Genomic DNA, 24,813 nt, shown 5'->3' with positions numbered 1-24,813 from the left:
AAGTGACACCAAATACAAATCGACATCGAGAGACAGGCCCTGTCATATGGCACTCGCGACGTGTACGCTGAAATTGAATGTAAATAATACGTCTTTTGTAGTGGGCGTCGCTCTACTGCAGTGTCACACACGACGAATAAATAGGAAAACAGTAGAACGTCTGCGTAGGGCCATGTTTTTACCTACAGTGTCACTTGGCTGAATGTGTACAAGCCCCTGTGGCATCACTCAAACACAGCCAAATTGTCACACTAGCTGTGTATCTCTAACAAAGTTGACGTATGTCCTCACCTCTGTGACGGTTAAAACGATTTCGCCCCCGGGTGGGCTCGAACCACCAACCTTTCGGTTAACAGCCGAACGCGCTAGCCGATTGCGCCACGGAGGCCTTGATTTTGGTTCACTTGTGCTCTGTGTATCATGGCAAATCGTATACCTTCTGCAGGAATCTCGCAGAATATTAGCATCTGCTTACGCCCCTTCACATGGATAACGTGCATGCATACTGTAGCGAGGCTCATAAACGAATGACATCGCCAAGCATGACATTATACTAGAAAATGCATACAAACCACTCTTCTGCCTATGCATTCAGAAAAACTCTGAGGCCCGTAGAATACTAGTCATAGGTTGTAGAACATCCCTTTCATTCAGTGTACTGCCATGTGTTAGAAGCTGGTCGAGATAGCGCCGCTCCATGCAGGAAGGTGAAAAAAAAAAAAAGAATGCCTTCTGTGAGGTTCGAACTCACGACCCCTGGTTTACGAGACCAGTGCTCTACCACTGAGCTAAGAAGGCGGCAGCTTTGCGTTCGTGAGCTATCCCCGAATTGTCACTTCATCACACTGAATCTTGCAGCCCTCGACCAGATATCGGATTTGGCACACAGCTGCTGCTGGGGGTGTCCACATTGCCGTTTTCCAAATCTCTTGACTGTTTCGCCCTTACGATCGACGACGAGCGTCGGGCCACCAAAGGTTTGCCGTCTGCACAATCCTGACCTAGTGCACAGCTTGTGGGATAGCGTGGCTCGACTGCGAAATGCGCCTTTCGGCTCCTCTCTCTGGCTGCAGTGCGCTGTTGTCCACAGTGGCGCTGGCGTTGCCCACGGGGCTTCATGTAAGGCGACTGCACGTCGCTCGGCCAACAGCGGCCTACTGCAGACCGACACTTAAGTGACACCAAATACAAATCGACATCGAGAGACAGGCCCTGTCATATGGCACTCGCGACGTGTACGCTGAAATTGAATGTAAATAATACGTCTTTTGTAGTGGGCGTCGCTCTACTGCAGTGTCACACACGACGAATAAATAGGAAAACAGTAGAACGTCTGCGTAGGGCCATGTTTTTACCTACAGCGTCACTTGGCTGAATGTGTACAAGGCCCTGTGGCATCACTCAAACACAGCCAAATTGTCACACTAGCTGTGTATCTCTAACAAAGTTGACGTATGTCCTCACCTCTGTGACGGTTAAAACGATTTCGCCCCCGGGTGGGCTCGAACCACCAACCTTTCGGTTAACAGCCGAACGCGCTAGCCGATTGCGCCACGGAGGCCTTGATTTTGGTTCACTTGTGCTCTGTGTATCATGGCAAATCGTATACCTTCTGCAGGAATCTCGCAGAATATTAGCATCTGCTTACGCCCCTTCACATGGATAACGTGCATGCATACTGTAGCGAGGCTCATAAACGAATGACATCGCCAAGCATGACATTATACTAGAAAATGCATACAAACCACTCTTCTGCCTATGCATTCAGAAAAACTCTGAGGCCCGTAGAATACTAGTCATAGGTTGTAGAACATCCCTTTCATTCAGTGTACTGCCATGTGTTAGAAGCTGGTCGAGATAGCGCCGCTCCATGCAGGAAGGTGAAAAAAAAAGAATGCCTTCTGTGAGGTTCGAACTCACGACCCCTGGTTTACGAGAACAGTGCTCTACCACTGAGCTAAGAAGGCGGCAGCTTTGCGTTCGTGAGCTATCCCCGAATTGTCACTTCATCACACTGAATCTTGCAGCCCTCGACCAGATATCGGATTTGGCACACAGCTGCTGCTGGGGGTGTCCACATTGCCGTTTTCCAAATCTCTTGACTGTTTCGCCCTTACGATCGACGACGAGCGTCGGGCCACCAAAGGTTTGCCGTCTGCACAATCCTGACCTAGTGCACAGCTTGTGGGATAGCGTGGCTCGACTGCGAAATGCGCCTTTCGGCTCCTCTCTCTGGCTGCAGTGCGCTGTTGTCCACAGTGGCGCTGGCGTTGCCCACGGGGCTTCATGTAAGGCGACTGCACGTCGCTCGGCCAACAGCGGCCTACTGCAGACCGACACTTAAGTGACACCAAATACAAATCGACATCGAGAGACAGGCCCTGTCATATGGCACTCGCGACGTGTACGCTGAAATTGAATGTAAATAATACGTCTTTTGTAGTGGGCGTCGCTCTACTGCAGTGTCACACACGACGAATAAATAGGAAAACAGTAGAACGTCTGCGTAGGGCCATGTTTTTACCTACAGCGTCACTTGGCTGAATGTGTACAAGGCCCTGTGGCATCACTCAAACACAGCCAAATTGTCACACTAGCTGTGTATCTCTAACAAAGTTGACGTATGTCCTCACCTCTGTGACGGTTAAAACGATTTCGCCCCCGGGTGGGCTCGAACCACCAACCTTTCGGTTAACAGCCGAACGCGCTAGCCGATTGCGCCACGGAGGCCTTGATTTTGGTTCACTTGTGCTCTGTGTATCATGGCAAATCGTATACCTTCTGCAGGAATCTCGCAGAATATTAGCATCTGCTTACGCCCCTTCACATGGATAACGTGCATGCATACTGTAGCGAGGCTCATAAACGAATGACATCGCCAAGCATGACATTATACTAGAAAATGCATACAAACCACTCTTCTGCCTATGCATTCAGAAAAACTCTGAGGCCCGTAGAATACTAGTCATAGGTTGTAGAACATCCCTTTCATTCAGTGTACTGCCATGTGTTAGAAGCTGGTCGAGATAGCGCCGCTCCATGCAGGAAGGTGAAAAAAAAAAAAATGCCTTCTGTGAGGTTCGAACTCACGACCCCTGCTTTACGAGACCAGTGCTTTACCACTGAGCTAAGAAGGCGGCAGCTTTGCGTTCGTGAGCTATCCCCGAATTGTCACTTCATCACACTGAATCTTGCAGCCCTCGACCAGATATCGGATTTGGCACACAGCTGCTGCTGGGGGTGTCCACATTGCCGTTTTCCAAATCTCTTGACTGTTTCGCCCTTACGATCGACGACGAGCGTCGGGCCACCAAAGGTTTGCCGTCTGCACAATCCTGACCTAGTGCACAGCTTGTGGGATAGCGTGGCTCGACTGCGAAATGCGCCTTTCGGCTCCTCTCTCTGGCTGCAGTGCGCTGTTGTCCACAGTGGCGCTGGCGTTGCCCACGGGGCTTCATGTAAGGCGACTGCACGTCGCTCGGCAAACAGCGGCCTACTGCAGACCGACACTTAAGTGACACCAAATACAAATCGACATCGAGAGACAGGCCCTGTCATATGGCACTCGCGACGTGTACGCTGAAATTGAATGTAAATAATACGTCTTTTGTAGTGGGCGTCGCTCTACTGCAGTGTCACACACGACGAATAAATAGGAAAACAGTAGAACGTCTGCGTAGGGCCATGTTTTTACCTACAGCGTCACTTGGCTGAATGTGTACAAGGCCCTGTGGCATCACTCAAACACAGCCAAATTGTCACACTAGCTGTGTATCTCTAACAAAGTTGACGTATGTCCTCACCTCTGTGACGGTTAAAACGATTTCGCCCCCGGGTGGGCTCGAACCACCAACCTTTCGGTTAACAGCCGAACGCGCTAGCCGATTGCGCCACGGAGGCCTTGATTTTGGTTCACTTGTGCTCTGTGTATCATGGCAAATCGTATACCTTCTGCAGGAATCTCGCAGAATATTAGCATCTGCTTACGCCCCTTCACATGGATAACGTGCATGCATACTGTAGCGAGGCTCATAAACGAATGACATCGCCAAGCATGACATTATACTAGAAAATGCATACAAACCACTCTTCTGCCTATGCATTCAGAAAAACTCTGAGGCCCGTAGAATACTAGTCATAGGTTGTAGAACATCCCTTTCATTCAGTGTACTGCCATGTGTTAGAAGCTGGTCGAGATAGCGCCGCTCCATGCAGGAAGGTGAAAAAAAAAGAATGCCTTCTGTGAGGTTCGAACTCACGACCCCTGGTTTACGAGAACAGTGCTCTACCACTGAGCTAAGAAGGCGGCAGCTTTGTGTTCGTGAGCTATCCCCGAATTGTCACTTCATCACACTGAATCTTGCAGCCCTCGACCAGATATCGGATTTGGCACACAGCTGCTGCTGGGGGTGTCCACATTGCCGTTTTCCAAATCTCTTGACTGTTTCGCCCTTACGATCGACGACGAGCGTCGGGCCACCAAAGGTTTGCCGTCTGCACAATCCTGACCTAGTGCACAGCTTGTGGGATAGCGTGGCTCGACTGCGAAATGCGCCTTTCGGCTCCTCTCTCTGGCTGCAGTGCGCTGTTGTCCACAGTGGCGCTGGCGTTGCCCACGGGGCTTCATGTAAGGCGACTGCACGTCGCTCGGCCAACAGCGGCTTACTGCAGACCGACACTTAAGTGACACCAAATACAAATCGACATCGAGAGACAGGCCCTGTCATATGGCACTCGCGACGTGTACGCTGAAATTGAATGTAAATAATACGTCTTTTGTAGTGGGCGTCGCTCTACTGCAGTGTCACACACGACGAATAAATAGGAAAACAGTAGAACGTCTGCGTAGGGCCATGTTTTTACCTACAGCGTCACTTGGCTGAATGTGTACAAGGCCCTGTGGCATCACTCAAACACAGCCAAATTGTCACACTAGCTGTGTATCTCTAACAAAGTTGACGTATGTCCTCACCTCCGTGACGGTTAAAACGATTTCGACCCCGGGTGGGCTCGAACCACCAACCTTTCGGTTAACAGCCGAACGCGCTAGCCGATTGCGCCACGGAGGCCTTGATTTTGGTTCACTTGTGCTCTGTGTATCATGGCAAATCGTATACCTTCTGCAGGAATCTCGCAGAATATTAGCATCTGCTTACGCCCCTTCACATGGATAACGTGCATGCATACTGTAGCGAGGCTCATAAACGAATGACATCGCCAAGCATGACATTATACTAGAAAATGCATACAAACCACTCTTCTGCCTATGCATTCAGAAAAACTCTGAGGCCCGTAGAATACTAGTCATAGGTTGTAGAACATCCCCTTCATTCAGTGTACTGCCATGTGTTAGAAGCTGGTCGAGATAGCGCCGCTCCATGCAGGAAGGTGAAAAAAAAAAAGAATGCCTTCTGTGAGGTTCGAACTCACGACCCCTGGTTTACGAGACCAGTGCTCTACCACTGAGCTAAGAAGGCGGCAGCTTTGCGTTCGTGAGCTATCCCCGAATTGTCACTTCATCACACTGAATCTTGCAGCCCTCGACCAGATATCGGATTTGGCACACAGCTGCTGCTGGGGGTGTCCACATTGCCGTTTTCCAAATCTCTTGACTGTTTCGCCCTTACGATCGACGACGAGCGTCGGGCCACCAAAGGTTTGCCGTCTGCACAATCCTGACCTAGTGCACAGCTTGTGGGATAGCGTGGCTCGACTGCGAAATGCGCCTTTCGGCTCCTCTCTCTGGCTGCAGTGCGCTGTTGTCCACAGTGGCGCTGGCGTTGCCCACGGGGCTTCATGTAAGGCGACTGCACGTCGCTCGGCCAACAGCGGCCTACTGCAGACCGACACTTAAGTGACACCAAATACAAATCGACATCGAGAGACAGGCCCTGTCATATGGCACTCGCGACGTGTACGCTGAAATTGAATGTAAATAATACGTCTTTTGTAGTGGGCGTCGCTCTACTGCAGTGTCACACACGACGAATAAATAGGAAAACAGTAGAACGTCTGCGTAGGGCCATGTTTTTACCTACAGCGTCACTTGGCTGAATGTGTACAAGGCCCTGTGGCATCACTCAAACACAGCCAAATTGTCACACTAGCTGTGTATCTCTAACAAAGTTGACGTATGTCCTCACCTCTGTGACGGTTAAAACGATTTCGCCCCCGGGTGGGCTCGAACCACCAAACTTTCGGTTAACAGCCGAACGCGCTAGCCGATTGCGCCACGGAGGCCTTGATTTTGGTTCACTTGTGCTCTGTGTATCATGGCAAATCGTATACCTTCTGCAGGAATCTCGCAGAATATTAGCATCTGCTTACGCCCCTTCACATGGATAACGTGCATGCATACTGTAGCGAGGCTCATAAACGAATGACATCGCCAAGCATGACATTATACTAGAAAATGCATACAAACCACTCTTCTGCCTATGCATTCAGAAAAACTCTGAGGCCCGTAGAATACTAGTCATAGGTTGTAGAACATCCCTTTCATTCAGTGTACTGCCATGTGTTAGAAGCTGGTCGAGATAGCGCCGCTCCATGCAGGAAGGTGAAAAAAAAAGAATGCCTTCTGTGAGGTTCGAACTCACGACCCCTGGTTTACGAGACCAGTGCTCTACCACTGAACTAAGAAGGCGGCAGCTTTGCGTTCGTGAGCTATCCCCGAATTGTCACTTCATCACACTGAATCTTGCAGCCCTCGACCAGATATCGGATTTGGCACACAGCTGCTGCTGGGGGTGTCCACATTGCCGTTTTCCAAATCTCTTGACTGTTTCGCCCTTACGATCGACGACGAGCGTCGGGCCACCAAAGGTTTGCCGTCTGCACAATCCTGACCTAGTGCACAGCTTGTGGGATAGCGTGGCTCGACTGCGAAATGCGCCTTTCGGCTCCTCTCTCTGGCTGCAGTGCGCTGTTGTCCACAGTGGCGCTGGCGTTGCCCACGGGGCTTCATGTAAGGCGACTGCACGTCGCTCGGCCAACAGCGGCCTACTGCAGACCGACACTTAAGTGACACCAAATACAAATCGACATCGAGAGACAGGCCCTGTCATATGGCACTCGCGACGTGTACGCTGAAATTGAATGTAAATAATACGTCTTTTGTAGTGGGCGTCGCTCTACTGCAGTGTCACACACGACGAATAAATAGGAAAACAGTAGAACGTCTGCGTAGGGCCATGTTTTTACCTACAGCGTCACTTGGCTGAATGTGTACAAGGCCCTGTGGCATCACTCAAACACAGCCAAATTGTCACACTAGCTGTGTATCTCTAACAAAGTTGACGTATGTCCTCACCTCCGTGACGGTTAAAACGATTTCGACCCCGGGTGGGCTCGAACCACCAACCTTTCGGTTAACAGCCGAACGCGCTAGCCGATTGCGCCACGGAGGCCTTGATTTTGGTTCACTTGTGCTCTGTGTATCATGGCAAATCGTATACCTTCTGCAGGAATCTCGCAGAATATTAGCATCTGCTTACGCCCCTTCACATGGATAACGTGCATGCATACTGTAGCGAGGCTCATAAACGAATGACATCGCCAAGCATGACATTATACTAGAAAATGCATACAAACCACTCTTCTGCCTATGCATTCAGAAAAACTCTGAGGCCCGTAGAATACTAGTCATAGGTTGTAGAACATCCCTTTCATTCAGTGTACTGCCATGTGTTAGAAGCTGGTCGAGATAGCGCCGCTCCATGCAGGAAGGTGAAAAAAAAAAAGAATGCCTTCTGTGAGGTTCGAACTCACGACCCCTGGTTTACGAGACCAGTGCTCTACCACTGAGCTAAGAAGGCGGCAGCTTTGCGTTCGTGAGCTATCCCCGAATTGTCACTTCATCACACTGAATCTTGCAGCCCTCGACCAGATATCGGATTTGGCACACAGCTGCTGCTGGGGGTGTCCACATTGCCGTTTTCCAAATCTCTTGACTGTTTCGCCCTTACGATCGACGACGAGCGTCGGGCCACCAAAGGTTTGCCGTCTGCACAATCCTGACCTAGTGCACAGCTTGTGGGATAGCGTGGCTCGACTGCGAAATGCGCCTTTCGGCTCCTCTCTCTGGCTGCAGTGCGCTGTTGTCCACAGTGGCGCTGGCGTTGCCCACGGGGCTTCATGTAAGGCGACTGCACGTCGCTCGGCCAACAGCGGCCTACTGCAGACCGACACTTAAGTGACACCAAATACAAATCGACATCGAGAGACAGGCCCTGTCATATGGCACTCGCGACGTGTACGCTGAAATTGAATGTAAATAATACGTCTTTTGTAGTGGGCGTCGCTCTACTGCAGTGTCACACACGACGAATAAATAGGAAAACAGTAGAACGTCTGCGTAGGGCCATGTTTTTACCTACAGCGTCACTTGGCTGAATGTGTACAAGGCCCTGTGGCATCACTCAAACACAGCCAAATTGTCACACTAGCTGTGTATCTCTAACAAAGTTGACGTATGTCCTCACCTCTGTGACGGTTAAAACGATTTCGCCCCCGGGTGGGCTCGAACCACCAACCTTTCGGTTAACAGCCGAACGCGCTAGCCGATTGCGCCACGGAGGCCTTGATTTTGGTTCACTTGTGCTCTGTGTATCATGGCAAATCGTATACCTTCTGCAGGAATCTCGCAGAATATTAGCATCTGCTTACGCCCCTTCACATGGATAACGTGCATGCATACTGTAGCGAGGCTCATAAACGAATGACATCGCCAAGCATGACATTATACTAGAAAATGCATACAAACCACTCTTCTGCCTATGCATTCAGAAAAACTCTGAGGCCCGTAGAATACTAGTCATAGGTTGTAGAACATCCCTTTCATTCAGTGTACTGCCATGTGTTAGAAGCTGGTCGAGATAGCGCCGCTCCATGCAGGAAGGTGAAAAAAAAAAGAATGCCTTCTGTGAGGTTCGAACTCACGACCCCTGGTTTACGAGACCAGTGCTCTACCACTGAACTAAGAAGGCGGCAGCTTTGCGTTCGTGAGCTATCCCCGAATTGTCACTTCATCACACTGAATCTTGCAGCCCTCGACCAGATATCGGATTTGGCACACAGCTGCTGCTGGGGGTGTCCACATTGCCGTTTTCCAAATCTCTTGACTGTTTCGCCCTTACGATCGACGACGAGCGTCGGGCCACCAAAGGTTTGCCGTCTGCACAATCCTGACCTAGTGCACAGCTTGTGGGATAGCGTGGCTCGACTGCGAAATGCGCCTTTCGGCTCCTCTCTCTGGCTGCAGTGCGCTGTTGTCCACAGTGGCGCTGGCGTTGCCCACGGGGCTTCATGTAAGGCGACTGCACGTCGCTCGGCCAACAGCGGCCTACTGCAGACCGACACTTAAGTGACACCAAATACAAATCGACATCGAGAGACAGGCCCTGTCATATGGCACTCGCGACGTGTACGCTGAAATTTAATGTAAATAATACGTCTTTTGTAGTGGGCGTCGCTCTACTGCAGTGTCACACACGACGAATAAATAGGAAAACAGTAGAACGTCTGCGTAGGGCCATGTTTTTACCTACAGCGTCACTTGGCTGAATGTGTACAAGGCCCTGTGGCATCACTCAAACACAGCCAAATTGTCACACTAGCTGTGTATCTCTAACAAAGTTGACGTATGTCCTCACCTCCGTGACGGTTAAAACGATTTCGACCCCGGGTGGGCTCGAACCACCAACCTTTCGGTTAACAGCCGAACGCGCTAGCCGATTGCGCCACGGAGGCCTTGATTTTGGTTCACTTGTGCTCTGTGTATCATGGCAAATCGTATACCTTCTGCAGGAATCTCGCAGAATATTAGCATCTGCTTACGCCCCTTCACATGGATAACGTGCATGCATACTGTAGCGAGGCTCATAAACGAATGACATCGCCAAGCATGACATTATACTAGAAAATGCATACAAACCACTCTTCTGCCTATGCATTCAGAAAAACTCTGAGGCCCGTAGAATACTAGTCATAGGTTGTAGAACATCCCTTTCATTCAGTGTACTGCCATGTGTTAGAAGCTGGTCGAGATAGCGCCGCTCCATGCAGGAAGGTGAAAAAAAAAAAGAATGCCTTCTGTGAGGTTCGAACTCACGACCCCTGGTTTACGAGACCAGTGCTCTACCACTGAGCTAAGAAGGCGGCAGCTTTGCGTTCGTGAGCTATCCCCGAATTGTCACTTCATCACACTGAATCTTGCAGCCCTCGACCAGATATCGGATTTGGCACACAGCTGCTGCTGGGGGTGTCCACATTGCCGTTTTCCAAATCTCTTGACTGTTTCGCCCTTACGATCGACGACGAGCGTCGGGCCACCAAAGGTTTGCCGTCTGCACAATCCTGACCTAGTGCACAGCTTGTGGGATAGCGTGGCTCGACTGCGAAATGCGCCTTTCGGCTCCTCTCTCTGGCTGCAGTGCGCTGTTGTCCACAGTGGCGCTGGCGTTGCCCACGGGGCTTCATGTAAGGCGACTGCACGTCGCTCGGCCAACAGCGGCCTACTGCAGACCGACACTTAAGTGACACCAAATACAAATCGACATCGAGAGACAGGCCCTGTCATATGGCACTCGCGACGTGTACGCTGAAATTGAATGTAAATAATACGTCTTTTGTAGTGGGCGTCGCTCTACTGCAGTGTCACACACGACGAATAAATAGGAAAACAGTAGAACGTCTGCGTAGGGCCATGTTTTTACCTACAGCGTCACTTGGCTGAATGTGTACAAGGCCCTGTGGCATCACTCAAACACAGCCAAATTGTCACACTAGCTGTGTATCTCTAACAAAGTTGACGTATGTCCTCACCTCTGTGACGGTTAAAACGATTTCGCCCCCGGGTGGGCTCGAACCACCAACCTTTCGGTTAACAGCCGAACGCGCTAGCCGATTGCGCCACGGAGGCCTTGATTTTGGTTCACTTGTGCTCTGTGTATCATGGCAAATCGTATACCTTCTGCAGGAATCTCGCAGAATATTAGCATCTGCTTACGCCCCTTCACATGGATAACGTGCATGCATACTGTAGCGAGGCTCATAAACGAATGACATCGCCAAGCATGACATTATACTAGAAAATGCATACAAACCACTCTTCTGCCTATGCATTCAGAAAAACTCTGAGGCCCGTAGAATACTAGTCATAGGTTGTAGAACATCCCTTTCATTCAGTGTACTGCCATGTGTTAGAAGCTGGTCGAGATAGCGCCGCTCCATGCAGGAAGGTGAAAAAAAAAGAATGCCTTCTGTGAGGTTCGAACTCACGACCCCTGGTTTACGAGACCAGTGCTCTACCACTGAGCTAAGAAGGCGGCAGCTTTGCGTTCGTGAGCTATCCCCGAATTGTCACTTCATCACACTGAATCTTGCAGCCCTCGACCAGATATCGGATTTGGCACACAGCTGCTGCTGGGGGTGTCCACATTGCCGTTTTCCAAATCTCTTGACTGTTTCGCCCTTACGATCGACGACGAGCGTCGGGCCACCAAAGGTTTGCCGTCTGCACAATCCTGACCTAGTGCACAGCTTGTGGGATAGCGTGGCTCGACTGCGAAATGCGCCTTTCGGCTCCTCTCTCTGGCTGCAGTGCGCTGTTGTCCACAGTGGCGCTGGCGTTGCCCACGGGGCTTCATGTAAGGCGACTGCACGTCGCTCGGCCAACAGCGGCCTACTGCAGACCGACACTTAAGTGACACCAAATACAAATCGACATCGAGAGACAGGCCCTGTCATATGGCACTCGCGACGTGTACGCTGAAATTGAATGTAAATAATACGTCTTTTGTAGTGGGCGTCGCTCTACTGCAGTGTCACACACGACGAATAAATAGGAAAACAGTAGAACGTCTGCGTAGGGCCATGTTTTTACCTACAGCGTCACTTGGCTGAATGTGTACAAGGCCCTGTGGCATCACTCAAACACAGCCAAATTGTCACACTAGCTGTGTATCTCTAACAAAGTTGACGTATGTCCTCACCTCTGTGACGGTTAAAACGATTTCGCCCCCGGGTGGGCTCGAACCACCAACCTTTCGGTTAACAGCCGAACGCGCTAGCCGATTGCGCCACGGAGGCCTTGATTTTGGTTCACTTGTGCTCTGTGTATCATGGCAAATCGTATACCTTCTGCAGGAATCTCGCAGAATATTAGCATCTGCTTACGCCCCTTCACATGGATAACGTGCATGCATACTGTAGCGAGGCTCATAAACGAATGACATCGCCAAGCATGACATTATACTAGAAAATGCATACAAACCACTCTTCTGCCTATGCATTCAGAAAAACTCTGAGGCCCGTAGAATACTAGTCATAGGTTGTAGAACATCCCTTTCATTCAGTGTACTGCCATGTGTTAGAAGCTGGTCGAGATAGCGCCGCTCCATGCAGGAAGGTGAAAAAAAAAGAATGCCTTCTGTGAGGTTCGAACTCACGACCCCTGGTTTACGAGACCAGTGCTCTACCACTGAGCTAAGAAGGCGGCAGCTTTGCGTTCGTGAGCTATCCCCGAATTGTCACTTCATCACACTGAATCTTGCAGCCCTCGACCAGATATCGGATTAGGCACACAGCTGCTGCTGGGGGTGTCCACATTGCCGTTTTCCAAATCTCTTGACTGTTTCGCCCTTACGATCGACGACGAGCGTCGGGCCACCAAAGGTTTGCCGTCTGCACAATCCTGACCTAGTGCACAGCTTGTGGGATAGCGTGGCTCGACTGCGAAATGCGCCTTTCGGCTCCTCTCTCTGGCTGCAGTGCGCTGTTGTCCACAGTGGCGCTGGCGTTGCCCACGGGGCTTCATGTAAGGCGACTGCACGTCGCTCGGCCAACAGCGGCCTACTGCAGACCGACACTTAAGTGACACCAAATACAAATCGACATCGAGAGACAGGCCCTGTCATATGGCACTCGCGACGTGTACGCTGAAATTGAATGTAAATAATACGTCTTTTGTAGTGGGCGTCGCTCTACTGCAGTGTCACACACGACGAATAAATAGGAAAACAGTAGAACGTCTGCGTAGGGCCATGTTTTTACCTACAGCGTCACTTGGCTGAATGTGTACAAGGCCCTGTGGCATCACTCAAACACAGCCAAATTGTCACACTAGCTGTGTATCTCTAACAAAGTTGACGTATGTCCTCACCTCTGTGACGGTTAAAACGATTTCGCCCCCGGGTGGGCTCGAACCACCAACCTTTCGGTTAACAGCCGAACGCGCTAGCCGATTGCGCCACGGAGGCCTTGATTTTGGTTCACTTGTGCTCTGTGTATCATGGCAAATCGTATACCTTCTGCAGGAATCTCGCAGAATATTAGCATCTGCTTACGCCCCTTCACATGGATAACGTGCATGCATACTGTAGCGAGGCTCATAAACGAATGACATCGCCAAGCATGACATTATACTAGAAAATGCATACAAACCACTCTTCTGCCTATGCATTCAGAAAAACTCTGAGGCCCGTAGAATACTAGTCATAGGTTGTAGAACATCCCTTTCATTCAGTGTACTGCCATGTGTTAGAAGCTGGTCGAGATAGCGCCGCTCCATGCAGGAAGGTGAAAAAAAAAGAATGCCTTCTGTGAGGTTCGAACTCACGACCCCTGGTTTACGAGACCAGTGCTCTACCACTGAGCTAAGAAGGCGGCAGCTTTGCGTTCGTGAGCTATCCCCGAATTGTCACTTCATCACACTGAATCTTGCAGCCCTCGACCAGATATCGGATTTGGCACACAGCTGCTGCTGGGGGTGTCCACATTGCCGTTTTCCAAATCTCTTGACTGTTTCGCCCTTACGATCGACGACGAGCGTCGGGCCACCAAAGGTTTGCCGTCTGCACAATCCTGACCTAGTGCACAGCTTGTGGGATAGCGTGGCTCGACTGCGAAATGCGCCTTTCGGCTCCTCTCTCTGGCTGCAGTGCGCTGTTGTCCACAGTGGCGCTGGCGTTGCCCACGGGGCTTCATGTAAGGCGACTGCACGTCGCTCGGCCAACAGCGGCCTACTGCAGACCGACACTTAAGTGACACCAAATACAAATCGACATCGAGAGACAGGCCCTGTCATATGGCACTCGCGACGTGTACGCTGAAATTGAATGTAAATAATACGTCTTTTGTAGTGGGCGTCGCTCTACTGCAGTGTCACACACGACGAATAAATAGGAAAACAGTAGAACGTCTGCGTAGGGCCATGTTTTTACCTACAGCGTCACTTGGCTGAATGTGTACAAGGCCCTGTGGCATCACTCAAACACAGCCAAATTGTCACACTAGCTGTGTATCTCTAACAAAGTTGACGTATGTCCTCACCTCTGTGACGGTTAAAACGATTTCGCCCCCGGGTGGGCTCGAACCACCGACCTTTCGGTTAACAGCCGAACGCGCTAGCCGATTGCGCCACGGAGGCGTTGATTTTGGTTCACTTGTGCTCTGTGTATCATGGCAAATCGTATACCTTCTGCAGGAATCTCGCAGAATATTAGCATCTGCTTACGCCCCTTCACATGGATAACGTGCATGCATACTGTAGCGAGGCTCATAAACGAATGACATCGCCAAGCATGACATTATACTAGAAAATGCATACAAACCACTCTTCTGCCTATGCATTCAGAAAAACTCTGAGGCCCGTAGAATACTAGTCATAGGTTGTAGAACATCCCTTTCATTCAGTGTACTGCCATGTGTTAGAAGCTGGTCGAGATAGCGCCGCTCCATGCAGGAAGGTGAAAAAAAAAAAGAATGCCTTCTGTGAGGTTCGAACTCACGACCCCTGGTTTACGAGACCAGTGCTCTACCACTGAGCTAAGAAGGCGGCAGCTTTGCGTTCGTGAGCTATCCCCGAATTGTCACTTCATCACACTGAATCTTGCAGCCCTCGACCAGATATCGGATTTGGCACACAGCTGCTGCTGGGGGTGTCCACATTGCCGTTTTCCAAATCTCTTGACTGTTTCGCCCTTACGATCGACGACGAGCGTCGGGCCACCAAAGGTTTGCCGTCTGCACAATCCTGACCTAGTGCACAGCTTGTGGGATAGCGTGGCTCGACTGCGAAATGCGCCTTTCGGCTCCTCTCTCTGGCTGCAGTGCGCTGTTGTCCACAGTGGCGCTGGCGTTGCCCACGGGGCTTCATGTAAGGCGACTGCACGTCGCTCGGCCAACAGCGGCCTACTGCAGACCGACACTTAAGTGACACCAAATACAAATCGACATCGAGAGACAGGCCCTGTCATATGGCACTCGCGACGTGTACGCTGAAATTGAATGTAAATAATACGTCTTTTGTAGTGGGCGTCGCTCTACTGCAGTGTCACACACGACGAATAAATAGGAAAACAGTAGAACGTCTGCGTAGGGCCATGTTTTTACCTACAGCGTCACTTGGCTGAATGTGTACAAGGCCCTGTGGCATCACTCAAACACAGCCAAATTGTCACACTAGCTGTGTATCTCTAACAAAGTTGACGTATGTCCTCACCTCTGTGACGGTTAAAACGATTTCGCCCCCGGGTGGGCTCGAACCACCAACCTTTCGGTTAACAGCCGAACGCGCTAGCCGATTGCGCCACGGAGGCCTTGATTTTGGTTCACTTGTGCTCTGTGTATCATGGCAAATCGTATACCTTCTGCAGGAATCTCGCAGAATATTAGCATCTGCTTACGCCCCTTCACATGGATAACGTGCATGCATACTGTAGCGAGGCTCATAAACGAATGACATCGCCAAGCATGACATTATACTAGAAAATGCATACAAACCACTCTTCTGCCTATGCATTCAGAAAAACTCTGAGGCCCGTAGAATACTAGTCATAGGTTGTAGAACATCCCTTTCATTCAGTGTACTGCCATGTGTTAGAAGCTGGTCGAGATAGCGCCGCTCCATGCAGGAAGGTGAAAAAAAAAGAATGCCTTCTGTGAGGTTCGAACTCACGACCCCTGGTTTACGAGACCAGTGCTCTACCACTGAGCTAAGAAGGCGGCAGCTTTGCGTTCGTGAGCTATCCCCGAATTGTCACTTCATCACACTGAATCTTGCAGCCCTCGACCAGATATCGGATTTGGCACACAGCTGCTGCTGGGGGTGTCCACATTGCCGTTTTCCAAATCTCTTGACTGTTTCGCCCTTACGATCGACGACGAGCGTCGGGCCACCAAAGGTTTGCCGTCTGCACAATCCTGACCTAGTGCACAGCTTGTGGGATAGCGTGGCTCGACTGCGAAATGCGCCTTTCGGCTCCTCTCTCTGGCTGCAGTGCGCTGTTGTCCACAGTGGCGCTGGCGTTGCCCACGGGGCTTCATGTAAGGCGACTGCACGTCGCTCGGCCAACAGCGGCCTACTGCAGACCGACACTTAAGTGACACCAAATACAAATCGACATCGAGAGACAGGCCCTGTCATATGGCACTCGCGACGTGTACGCTGAAATTGAATGTAAATAATACGTCTTTTGTAGTGGGCGTCGCTCTACTGCAGTGTCACACACGACGAATAAATAGGAAAACAGTAGAACGTCTGCGTAGGGCCATGTTTTTACCTACAGCGTCACTTGGCTGAATGTGTACAAGGCCCTGTGGCATCACTCAAACACAGCCAAATTGTCACACTAGCTGTGTATCTCTAACAAAGTTGACGTATGTCCTCACCTCTGTGACGGTTAAAACGATTTCGCCCCCGGGTGGGCTCGAACCACCAACCTTTCGGTTAACAGCCGAACGCGCTAGCCGATTGCGCCACGGAGGCCTTGATTTTGGTTCACTTGTGCTCTGTGTATCATGGCAAATCGTATACCTTCTGCAGGAATCTCGCAGAATATTAGCATCTGCTTACGCCCCTTCACATGGATAACGTGCATGCATACTGTAGCGAGGCTCATAAACGAATGACATCGCCAAGCATGACATTATACTAGAAAATGCATACAAACCACTCTTCTGCCTATGCATTCAGAAAAACTCTGAGGCCCGTAGAATACTAGTCATAGGTTGTAGAACATCCCTTTCATTCAGTGTACTGCCATGTGTTAGAAGCTGGTCGAGATAGCGCCGCTCCATGCAGGAAGGTGAAAAAAAAAGAATGCCTTCTGTGAGGTTCGAACTCACGACCCCTGGTTTACGAGACCAGTGCTCTACCACTGAGCTAAGAAGGCGGCAGCTTTGCGTTCGTGAGCTATCCCCGAATTGTCACTTCATCACACTGAATCTTGCAGCCCTCGACCAGATATCGGATTAGGCACACAGCTGCTGCTGGGGGTGTCCACATTGCCGTTTTCCAAATCTCTTGACTGTTTCGCCCTTACGATCGACGACGAGCGTCGGGCCACCAAAGGTTTGCCGTCTGCACAATCCTGACCTAGTGCACAGCTTGTGGGATAGCGTGGCTCGACTGCGAAATGCGCCTTTCGGCTCCTCTCTCTGGCTGCAGTGCGCTGTTGTCCACAGTGGCGCTGGCGTTGCCCACGGGGCTTCATGTAAGGCGACTGCACGTCGCTCGGCCAACAGCGGCCTACTGCAGACCGACACTTAAGTGACACCAAATACAAATCGACATCGAGAGACAGGCCCTGTCATATGGCACTCGCGACGTGTACGCTGAAATTGAATGTAAATAATACGTCTTTTGTAGTGGGCGTCGCTCTACTGCAGTGTCACACACGACGAATAAATAGGAAAACAGTAGAACGTCTGCGTAGGGCCATGTTTTTACCTACAGCGTCACTTGGCTGAATGTGTACAAGGCCCTGTGGCATCACTCAAACACAGCCAAATTGTCACACTAGCTGTGTATCTCTAACAAAGTTGACGTATGTCCTCACCTCTGTGACGGTTAAAACGATTTCGCCCCCGGGTGGGCTCGAACCACCAACCTTTCGGTTAACAGCCGAACGCGCTAGCCGATTGCGCCACGGAGGCCTTGATTTTGGTTCACTTGTGCTCTGTGTATCATGGCAAATCGTATACCTTCTGCAGGAATCTCGCAGAATATTAGCATCTGCTTACGCCCCTTCACATGGATAACGTGCATGCATACTGTAGCGAGGCTCATAAACGAATGACATCGCCAAGCATGACATTATACTAGAAAATGCATACAAACCACTCTTCTGCCTATGCATTCAGAAAAACTCTGAGGCCCGTAGAATACTAGTCATAGGTTGTAGAACATCCCTTTCATTCAGTGTACTGCCATGTGTTAGAAGCTGGTCGAGATAGCGCCGCTCCATGCAGGAAGGTGAAAAAAAAAGAATGCCTTCTGTGAGGTTCGAACTCACGACCCCTGGTTTACGAGACCAGTGCTCTACCACTGAGCTAAGAAGGCGGCAGCTTTGCGTTCGTGAGCTATCCCCGAATTGTCACTTCATCACACTGAATCTTGCAGCCCTCGACCAGATATCGGATTTGGCACACAGCTGCTGCTGGGGGTGTCCACATTGCCGTTTTCCAAATCTCTTGACTGTTTCGCCCTTACGATCGACGACGAGCGTCGGGCCACCAAAGGTTTGCCGTCTGCACAATCCTGACCTAGTGCACAGCTTGTGGGATAGCGTGGCTCGACTGCGAAATGCGCCTTTCGGCTCCTCTCTCTGGCTGCAGTGCGCTGTTGTCCACAGTGGCGCTGGCGTTGCCCACGGGGCTTCATGTAAGGCGACTGCACGTCGCTCGGCCAACAGCGGCCTACTGCAGACCGACACTTAAGTGACACCAAATACAAATCGACATCGAGAGACAGGCCCTGTCATATGGCACTCGCGACGTGTACGCTGAAATTGAATGTAAATAATACGTCTTTTGTAGTGGGCGTCGCTCTACTGCAGTGTCACACACGACGAATAAATAGGAAAACAGTAGAACGTCTGCGTAGGGCCATGTTTTTACCTACAGCGTCACTTGGCTGAATGTGTACAAGGCCCTGTGGCATCACTCAAACACAGCCAAATTGTCACACTAGCTGTGTATCTCTAACAAAGTTGACGTATGTCCTCACCTCTGTGACGGTTAAAACGATTTCGCCCCCGGGTGGGCTCGAACCACCAACCTTTCGGTTAACAGCCGAACGCGCTAGCCGATTGCGCCACGGAGGCGTTGATTTTGGTTCACTTGTGCTCTGTGTATCATGGCAAATCGTATACCTTCTGCAGGAATCTCGCAGAATATTAGCATCTGCTTACGCCCCTTCACATGGATAACGTGCATGCATACTGTAGCGAGGCTCATAAACGAATGACATCGCCAAGCATGACATTATACTAGAAAATGCATACAAACCACTCTTCTGCCTATGCATTCAGAAAAACTCTGAGGCCCGTAGAATACTAGTCATAGGTTGTAGAACATCCCTTTCATTCAGTGTACTGCCATGTGTTAGAAGCTGGTCGAGATAGCGCCGCTCCATGCAGGAAGGTGAAAAAAAAAAAGAATGCCTTCTGTGAGGTTCGAACTCACGACCCCTGGTTTACGAGACCAGTGCTCTACCACTGAGCTAAGAAGGCGGCAGCTTTGCGTTCGTGAGCTATCCCCGAATTGTCACTTCATCACACTGAATCTTGCAGCCCTCGACCAGATATCGGATTTGGCACACAGCTGCTGCTGGGGGTGTCCACATTGCCGTTTTCCAAATCTCTTGACTGTTTCGCCCTTACGATCGACGACGAGCGTCGGGCCACCAAAGGTTTGCCGTCTGCACAATCCTGACCTAGTGCACAGCTTGTGGGATAGCGTGGCTCGACTGCGAAATGCGCCTTTCGGCTCCTCTCTCTGGCTGCAGTGCGCTGTTGTCCACAGTGGCGCTGGCGTTGCCCACGGGGCTTCATGTAAGGCGACTGCACGTCGCTCGGCCAACAGCGGCCTACTGCAGACCGACACTTAAGTGACACCAAATACAAATCGACATCGAGAGACAGGCCCTGTCATATGGCACTCGCGACGTGTACGCTGAAATTGAATGTAAATAATACGTCTTTTGTAGTGGGCGTCGCTCTACTGCAGTGTCACACACGACGAATAAATAGGAAAACAGTAGAACGTCTGCGTAGGGCCATGTTTTTACCTACAGCGTCACTTGGCTGAATGTGTACAAGGCCCTGTGGCATCACTCAAACACAGCCAAATTGTCACACTAGCTGTGTATCTCTAACAAAGTTGACGTATGTCCTCACCTCTGTGACGGTTAAAACGATTTCGCCCCCGGGTGGGCTCGAACCACCAACCTTTCGGTTAACAGCCGAACGCGCTAGCCGATTGCGCCACGGAGGCCTTGATTTTGGTTCACTTGTGCTCTGTGTATCATGGCAAATCGTATACCTTCTGCAGGAATCTCGCAGAATATTAGCATCTGCTTACGCCCCTTCACATGGATAACGTGCATGCATACTGTAGCGAGGCTCATAAACGAATGACATCGCCAAGCATGACATTATACTAGAAAATGCATACAAACCACTCTTCTGCCTATGCATTCAGAAAAACTCTGAGGCCCGTAGAATACTAGTCATAGGTTGTAGAACATCCCTTTCATTCAGTGTACTGCCATGTGTTAGAAGCTGGTCGAGATAGCGCCGCTCCATGCAGGAAGGTGAAAAAAAAAGAATGCCTTCTGTGAGGTTCGAACTCACGACCCCTGGTTTACGAGACCAGTGCTCTACCACTGAGCTAAGAAGGCGGCAGCTTTGCGTTCGTGAGCTATCCCCGAATTGTCACTTCATCACACTGAATCTTGCAGCCCTCGACCAGATATCGGATTTGGCACACAGCTGCTGCTGGGGGTGTCCACATTGCCGTTTTCCAAATCTCTTGACTGTTTCGCCCTTACGATCGACGACGAGCGTCGGGCCACCAAAGGTTTGCCGTCTGCACAATCCTGACCTAGTGCACAGCTTGTGGGATAGCGTGGCTCGACTGCGAAATGCGCCTTTCGGCTCCTCTCTCTGGCTGCAGTGCGCTGTTGTCCACAGTGGCGCTGGCGTTGCCCACGGGGCTTCATGTAAGGCGACTGCACGTCGCTCGGCCAACAGCGGCCTACTGCAGACCGACACTTAAGTGACACCAAATACAAATCGACATCGAGAGACAGGCCCTGTCATATGGCACTCGCGACGTGTACGCTGAAATTGAATGTAAATAATACGTCTTTTGTAGTGGGCGTCGCTCTACTGCAGTGTCACACACGACGAATAAATAGGAAAACAGTAGAACGTCTGCGTAGGGCCATGTTTTTACCTACAGCGTCACTTGGCTGAATGTGTACAAGGCCCTGTGGCATCACTCAAACACAGCCAAATTGTCACACTAGCTGTGTATCTCTAACAAAGTTGACGTATGTCCTCACCTCTGTGACGGTTAAAACGATTTCGCCCCCGGGTGGGCTCGAACCACCAACCTTTCGGTTAACAGCCGAACGCGCTAGCCGATTGCGCCACGGAGGCGTTGATTTTGGTTCACTTGTGCTCTGTGTATCATGGCAAATCGTATACCTTCTGCAGGAATCTCGCAGAATATTAGCATCTGCTTACGCCCCTTCACATGGATAACGTGCATGCATACTGTAGCGAGGCTCATAAACGAATGACATCGCCAAGCATGACATTATACTAGAAAATGCATACAAACCACTCTTCTGCCTATGCATTCAGAAAAACTCTGAGGCCCGTAGAATACTAGTCATAGGTTGTAGAACATCCCTTTCATTCAGTGTACTGCCATGTGTTAGAAGCTGGTCGAGATAGCGCCGCTCCATGCAGGAAGGTGAAAAAAAAAAAGAATGCCTTCTGTGAGGTTCGAACTCACGACCCCTGGTTTACGAGACCAGTGCTCTACCACTGAGCTAAGAAGGCGGCAGCTTTGCGTTCGTGAGCTATCCCCGAATTGTCACTTCATCACACTGAATCTTGCAGCCCTCGACCAGATATCGGATTTGGCACACAGCTGCTGCTGGGGGTGTCCACATTGCCGTTTTCCAAATCTCTTGACTGTTTCGCCCTTACGATCGACGACGAGCGTCGGGCCACCAAAGGTTTGCCGTCTGCACAATCCTGACCTAGTGCACAGCTTGTGGGATAGCGTGGCTCGACTGCGAAATGCGCCTTTCGGCTCCTCTCTCTGGCTGCAGTGCGCTGTTGTCCACAGTGGCGCTGGCGTTGCCCACGGGGCTTCATGTAAGGCGACTGCACGTCGCTCGGCCAACAGCGGCCTACTGCAGACCGACACTTAAGTGACACCAAATACAAATCGACATCGAGAGACAGGCCCTGTCATATGGCACTCGCGACGTGTACGCTGAAATTGAATGTAAATAATACGTCTTTTGTAGTGGGCGTCGCTCTACTGCAGTGTCACACACGACGAATAAATAGGAAAACAGTAGAACGTCTGCGTAGGGCCATGTTTTTACCTACAGCGTCACTTGGCTGAATGTGTACAAGGCCCTGTGGCATCACTCAAACACAGCCAAATTGTCACACTAGCTGTGTATCTCTAACAAAGTTGACGTATGTCCTCACCTCTGTGACGGTTAAAACGATTTCGCCCCCGGGTGGGCTCGAACCACCAACCTTTCGGTTAACAGCCGAACGCGCTAGCCGATTGCGCCACGGAGGCCTTGATTTTGGTTCACTTGTGCTCTGTGTATCATGGCAAATCGTATACCTTCTGCAGGAATCTCGCAGAATATTAGCATCTGCTTACGCCCCTTCACATGGATAACGTGCATGCATACTGTAGCGAGGCTCATAAACGAATGACATCGCCAAGCATGACATTATACTAGAAAATGCATACAAACCACTCTTCTGCCTATGCATTCAGAAAAACTCTGAGGCCCGTAGAATACTAGTCATAGGTTGTAGAACATCCCTTTCATTCAGTGTACTGCCATGTGTTAGAAGCTGGTCGAGATAGCGCCGCTCCATGCAGGAAGGTGAAAAAAAAAGAATGCCTTCTGTGAGGTTCGAACTCACGACCCCTGGTTTACGAGACCAGTGCTCTACCACTGAGCTAAGAAGGCGGCAGCTTTGCGTTCGTGAGCTATCCCCGAATTGTCACTTCATCACACTGAATCTTGCAGCCCTCGACCAGATATCGGATTTGGCACACAGCTGCTGCTGGGGGTGTCCACATTGCCGTTTTCCAAATCTCTTGACTGTTTCGCCCTTACGATCGACGACGAGCGTCGGGCCACCAAAGGTTTGCCGTCTGCACAATCCTGACCTAGTGCACAGCTTGTGGGATAGCGTGGCTCGACTGCGAAATGCGCCTTTCGGCTCCTCTCTCTGGCTGCAGTGCGCTGTTGTCCACAGTGGCGCTGGCGTTGCCCACGGGGCTTCATGTAAGGCGACTGCACGTCGCTCGGCCAACAGCGGCCTACTGCAGACCGACACTTAAGTGACACCAAATACAAATCGACATCGAGAGACAGGCCCTGTCATATGGCACTCGCGACGTGTACGCTGAAATTGAATGTAAATAATACGTCTTTTGTAGTGGGCGTCGCTCTACTGCAGTGTCACACACGACGAATAAATAGGAAAACAGTAGAACGTCTGCGTAGGGCCATGTTTTTACCTACAGCGTCACTTGGCTGAATGTGTACAAGGCCCTGTGGCATCACTCAAACACAGCCAAATTGTCACACTAGCTGTGTATCTCTAACAAAGTTGACGTATGTCCTCACCTCTGTGACGGTTAAAACGATTTCGCCCCCGGGTGGGCTCGAACCACCAACCTTTCGGTTAACAGCCGAACGCGCTAGCCGATTGCGCCACGGAGGCGTTGATTTTGGTTCACTTGTGCTCTGTGTATCATGGCAAATCGTATACCTTCTGCAGGAATCTCGCAGAATATTAGCATCTGCTTACGCCCCTTCACATGGATAACGTGCATGCATACTGTAGCGAGGCTCATAAACGAATGACATCGCCAAGCATGACATTATACTAGAAAATGCATACAAACCACTCTTCTGCCTATGCATTCAGAAAAACTCTGAGGCCCGTAGAATACTAGTCATAGGTTGTAGAACATCCCTTTCATTCAGTGTACTGCCATGTGTTAGAAGCTGGTCGAGATAGCGCCGCTCCATGCAGGAAGGTGAAAAAAAAAAAGAATGCCTTCTGTGAGGTTCGAACTCACGACCCCTGGTTTACGAGACCAGTGCTCTACCACTGAGCTAAGAAGGCGGCAGCTTTGCGTTCGTGAGCTATCCCCGAATTGTCACTTCATCACACTGAATCTTGCAGCCCTCGACCAGATATCGGATTTGGCACACAGCTGCTGCTGGGGGTGTCCACATTGCCGTTTTCCAAATCTCTTGACTGTTTCGCCCTTACGATCGACGACGAGCGTCGGGCCACCAAAGGTTTGCCGTCTGCACAATCCTGACCTAGTGCACAGCTTGTGGGATAGCGTGGCTCGACTGCGAAATGCGCCTTTCGGCTCCTCTCTCTGGCTGCAGTGCGCTGTTGTCCACAGTGGCGCTGGCGTTGCCCACGGGGCTTCATGTAAGGCGACTGCACGTCGCTCGGCCAACAGCGGCCTACTGCAGACCGACACTTAAGTGACACCAAATACAAATCGACATCGAGAGACAGGCCCTGTCATATGGCACTCGCGACGTGTACGCTGAAATTGAATGTAAATAATACGTCTTTTGTAGTGGGCGTCGCTCTACTGCAGTGTCACACACGACGAATAAATAGGAAAACAGTAGAACGTCTGCGTAGGGCCATGTTTTTACCTACAGCGTCACTTGGCTGAATGTGTACAAGGCCCTGTGGCATCACTCAAACACAGCCAAAT

The 24,813-nt window shown here is 50.6% G+C and overlaps 42 non-coding genes across 42 annotated transcripts; all 42 read right to left on the bottom strand.

Annotated features, from left to right (window-relative positions):
* Nucleotides 1-314: 314 nt before the first annotated feature.
* On the bottom strand, nt 315-388 carry Trnan-guu. The gene has a single exon. It is a non-coding gene; the product is annotated as a tRNA-Asn (tRNA).
* Nucleotides 389-726: 338 nt separating this feature from the next.
* Nucleotides 727-798, bottom strand: Trnat-cgu. The gene has a single exon. It is a non-coding gene; the product is annotated as a tRNA-Thr (tRNA).
* Nucleotides 799-1,487: 689 nt separating this feature from the next.
* Nucleotides 1,488-1,561, bottom strand: Trnan-guu. The gene has a single exon. It is a non-coding gene; the product is annotated as a tRNA-Asn (tRNA).
* A 334-nt stretch (nt 1,562-1,895) lies between these two features.
* Trnat-cgu lies at nt 1,896-1,967 on the bottom strand. Its single transcript has one exon. It is a non-coding gene; the product is annotated as a tRNA-Thr (tRNA).
* A 689-nt stretch (nt 1,968-2,656) lies between these two features.
* Nucleotides 2,657-2,730, bottom strand: Trnan-guu. Its single transcript has one exon. It is a non-coding gene; the product is annotated as a tRNA-Asn (tRNA).
* Nucleotides 2,731-3,065: 335 nt separating this feature from the next.
* Nucleotides 3,066-3,137, bottom strand: Trnat-cgu. The gene has a single exon. It is a non-coding gene; the product is annotated as a tRNA-Thr (tRNA).
* Nucleotides 3,138-3,826: 689 nt separating this feature from the next.
* Trnan-guu lies at nt 3,827-3,900 on the bottom strand. Its single transcript has one exon. It is a non-coding gene; the product is annotated as a tRNA-Asn (tRNA).
* A 334-nt stretch (nt 3,901-4,234) lies between these two features.
* Nucleotides 4,235-4,306, bottom strand: Trnat-cgu. Its single transcript has one exon. It is a non-coding gene; the product is annotated as a tRNA-Thr (tRNA).
* Nucleotides 4,307-4,995: 689 nt separating this feature from the next.
* Trnan-guu lies at nt 4,996-5,070 on the bottom strand. Its single transcript has one exon. It is a non-coding gene; the product is annotated as a tRNA-Asn (tRNA).
* Nucleotides 5,071-5,405: 335 nt separating this feature from the next.
* Nucleotides 5,406-5,477, bottom strand: Trnat-cgu. The gene has a single exon. It is a non-coding gene; the product is annotated as a tRNA-Thr (tRNA).
* A 689-nt stretch (nt 5,478-6,166) lies between these two features.
* Trnan-guu lies at nt 6,167-6,240 on the bottom strand. The gene has a single exon. It is a non-coding gene; the product is annotated as a tRNA-Asn (tRNA).
* A 334-nt stretch (nt 6,241-6,574) lies between these two features.
* On the bottom strand, nt 6,575-6,646 carry Trnat-cgu. The gene has a single exon. It is a non-coding gene; the product is annotated as a tRNA-Thr (tRNA).
* A 689-nt stretch (nt 6,647-7,335) lies between these two features.
* Nucleotides 7,336-7,410, bottom strand: Trnan-guu. The gene has a single exon. It is a non-coding gene; the product is annotated as a tRNA-Asn (tRNA).
* Nucleotides 7,411-7,745: 335 nt separating this feature from the next.
* On the bottom strand, nt 7,746-7,817 carry Trnat-cgu. The gene has a single exon. It is a non-coding gene; the product is annotated as a tRNA-Thr (tRNA).
* A 689-nt stretch (nt 7,818-8,506) lies between these two features.
* Nucleotides 8,507-8,580, bottom strand: Trnan-guu. The gene has a single exon. It is a non-coding gene; the product is annotated as a tRNA-Asn (tRNA).
* Nucleotides 8,581-8,915: 335 nt separating this feature from the next.
* Nucleotides 8,916-8,987, bottom strand: Trnat-cgu. The gene has a single exon. It is a non-coding gene; the product is annotated as a tRNA-Thr (tRNA).
* A 689-nt stretch (nt 8,988-9,676) lies between these two features.
* Nucleotides 9,677-9,751, bottom strand: Trnan-guu. The gene has a single exon. It is a non-coding gene; the product is annotated as a tRNA-Asn (tRNA).
* Nucleotides 9,752-10,086: 335 nt separating this feature from the next.
* On the bottom strand, nt 10,087-10,158 carry Trnat-cgu. The gene has a single exon. It is a non-coding gene; the product is annotated as a tRNA-Thr (tRNA).
* Nucleotides 10,159-10,847: 689 nt separating this feature from the next.
* Trnan-guu lies at nt 10,848-10,921 on the bottom strand. Its single transcript has one exon. It is a non-coding gene; the product is annotated as a tRNA-Asn (tRNA).
* A 334-nt stretch (nt 10,922-11,255) lies between these two features.
* On the bottom strand, nt 11,256-11,327 carry Trnat-cgu. The gene has a single exon. It is a non-coding gene; the product is annotated as a tRNA-Thr (tRNA).
* Nucleotides 11,328-12,016: 689 nt separating this feature from the next.
* On the bottom strand, nt 12,017-12,090 carry Trnan-guu. Its single transcript has one exon. It is a non-coding gene; the product is annotated as a tRNA-Asn (tRNA).
* A 334-nt stretch (nt 12,091-12,424) lies between these two features.
* On the bottom strand, nt 12,425-12,496 carry Trnat-cgu. The gene has a single exon. It is a non-coding gene; the product is annotated as a tRNA-Thr (tRNA).
* Nucleotides 12,497-13,185: 689 nt separating this feature from the next.
* Trnan-guu lies at nt 13,186-13,259 on the bottom strand. The gene has a single exon. It is a non-coding gene; the product is annotated as a tRNA-Asn (tRNA).
* A 334-nt stretch (nt 13,260-13,593) lies between these two features.
* On the bottom strand, nt 13,594-13,665 carry Trnat-cgu. Its single transcript has one exon. It is a non-coding gene; the product is annotated as a tRNA-Thr (tRNA).
* A 689-nt stretch (nt 13,666-14,354) lies between these two features.
* Nucleotides 14,355-14,428, bottom strand: Trnan-guu. The gene has a single exon. It is a non-coding gene; the product is annotated as a tRNA-Asn (tRNA).
* Nucleotides 14,429-14,764: 336 nt separating this feature from the next.
* Trnat-cgu lies at nt 14,765-14,836 on the bottom strand. Its single transcript has one exon. It is a non-coding gene; the product is annotated as a tRNA-Thr (tRNA).
* A 689-nt stretch (nt 14,837-15,525) lies between these two features.
* Trnan-guu lies at nt 15,526-15,599 on the bottom strand. The gene has a single exon. It is a non-coding gene; the product is annotated as a tRNA-Asn (tRNA).
* Nucleotides 15,600-15,933: 334 nt separating this feature from the next.
* Nucleotides 15,934-16,005, bottom strand: Trnat-cgu. The gene has a single exon. It is a non-coding gene; the product is annotated as a tRNA-Thr (tRNA).
* A 689-nt stretch (nt 16,006-16,694) lies between these two features.
* On the bottom strand, nt 16,695-16,768 carry Trnan-guu. The gene has a single exon. It is a non-coding gene; the product is annotated as a tRNA-Asn (tRNA).
* Nucleotides 16,769-17,102: 334 nt separating this feature from the next.
* Trnat-cgu lies at nt 17,103-17,174 on the bottom strand. The gene has a single exon. It is a non-coding gene; the product is annotated as a tRNA-Thr (tRNA).
* A 689-nt stretch (nt 17,175-17,863) lies between these two features.
* Trnan-guu lies at nt 17,864-17,937 on the bottom strand. Its single transcript has one exon. It is a non-coding gene; the product is annotated as a tRNA-Asn (tRNA).
* Nucleotides 17,938-18,271: 334 nt separating this feature from the next.
* Nucleotides 18,272-18,343, bottom strand: Trnat-cgu. The gene has a single exon. It is a non-coding gene; the product is annotated as a tRNA-Thr (tRNA).
* A 689-nt stretch (nt 18,344-19,032) lies between these two features.
* Nucleotides 19,033-19,106, bottom strand: Trnan-guu. Its single transcript has one exon. It is a non-coding gene; the product is annotated as a tRNA-Asn (tRNA).
* A 336-nt stretch (nt 19,107-19,442) lies between these two features.
* On the bottom strand, nt 19,443-19,514 carry Trnat-cgu. Its single transcript has one exon. It is a non-coding gene; the product is annotated as a tRNA-Thr (tRNA).
* Nucleotides 19,515-20,203: 689 nt separating this feature from the next.
* Nucleotides 20,204-20,277, bottom strand: Trnan-guu. The gene has a single exon. It is a non-coding gene; the product is annotated as a tRNA-Asn (tRNA).
* A 334-nt stretch (nt 20,278-20,611) lies between these two features.
* Trnat-cgu lies at nt 20,612-20,683 on the bottom strand. Its single transcript has one exon. It is a non-coding gene; the product is annotated as a tRNA-Thr (tRNA).
* Nucleotides 20,684-21,372: 689 nt separating this feature from the next.
* On the bottom strand, nt 21,373-21,446 carry Trnan-guu. The gene has a single exon. It is a non-coding gene; the product is annotated as a tRNA-Asn (tRNA).
* A 336-nt stretch (nt 21,447-21,782) lies between these two features.
* Nucleotides 21,783-21,854, bottom strand: Trnat-cgu. Its single transcript has one exon. It is a non-coding gene; the product is annotated as a tRNA-Thr (tRNA).
* A 689-nt stretch (nt 21,855-22,543) lies between these two features.
* On the bottom strand, nt 22,544-22,617 carry Trnan-guu. The gene has a single exon. It is a non-coding gene; the product is annotated as a tRNA-Asn (tRNA).
* Nucleotides 22,618-22,951: 334 nt separating this feature from the next.
* Trnat-cgu lies at nt 22,952-23,023 on the bottom strand. The gene has a single exon. It is a non-coding gene; the product is annotated as a tRNA-Thr (tRNA).
* Nucleotides 23,024-23,712: 689 nt separating this feature from the next.
* Trnan-guu lies at nt 23,713-23,786 on the bottom strand. Its single transcript has one exon. It is a non-coding gene; the product is annotated as a tRNA-Asn (tRNA).
* A 336-nt stretch (nt 23,787-24,122) lies between these two features.
* On the bottom strand, nt 24,123-24,194 carry Trnat-cgu. The gene has a single exon. It is a non-coding gene; the product is annotated as a tRNA-Thr (tRNA).
* Nucleotides 24,195-24,813: the final 619 nt, after the last annotated feature.

The sequence above is a fragment of the Schistocerca piceifrons genome, chromosome 5 (genome assembly GCF_021461385.2).
Source record: "Schistocerca piceifrons isolate TAMUIC-IGC-003096 chromosome 5, iqSchPice1.1, whole genome shotgun sequence".
Lineage (NCBI taxonomy): Eukaryota > Metazoa > Arthropoda > Insecta > Orthoptera > Acrididae > Schistocerca > Schistocerca piceifrons.
Note: the sequence above shows the minus strand (reverse complement) of the source record. Positions and strands in the feature narration are given on the sequence as shown.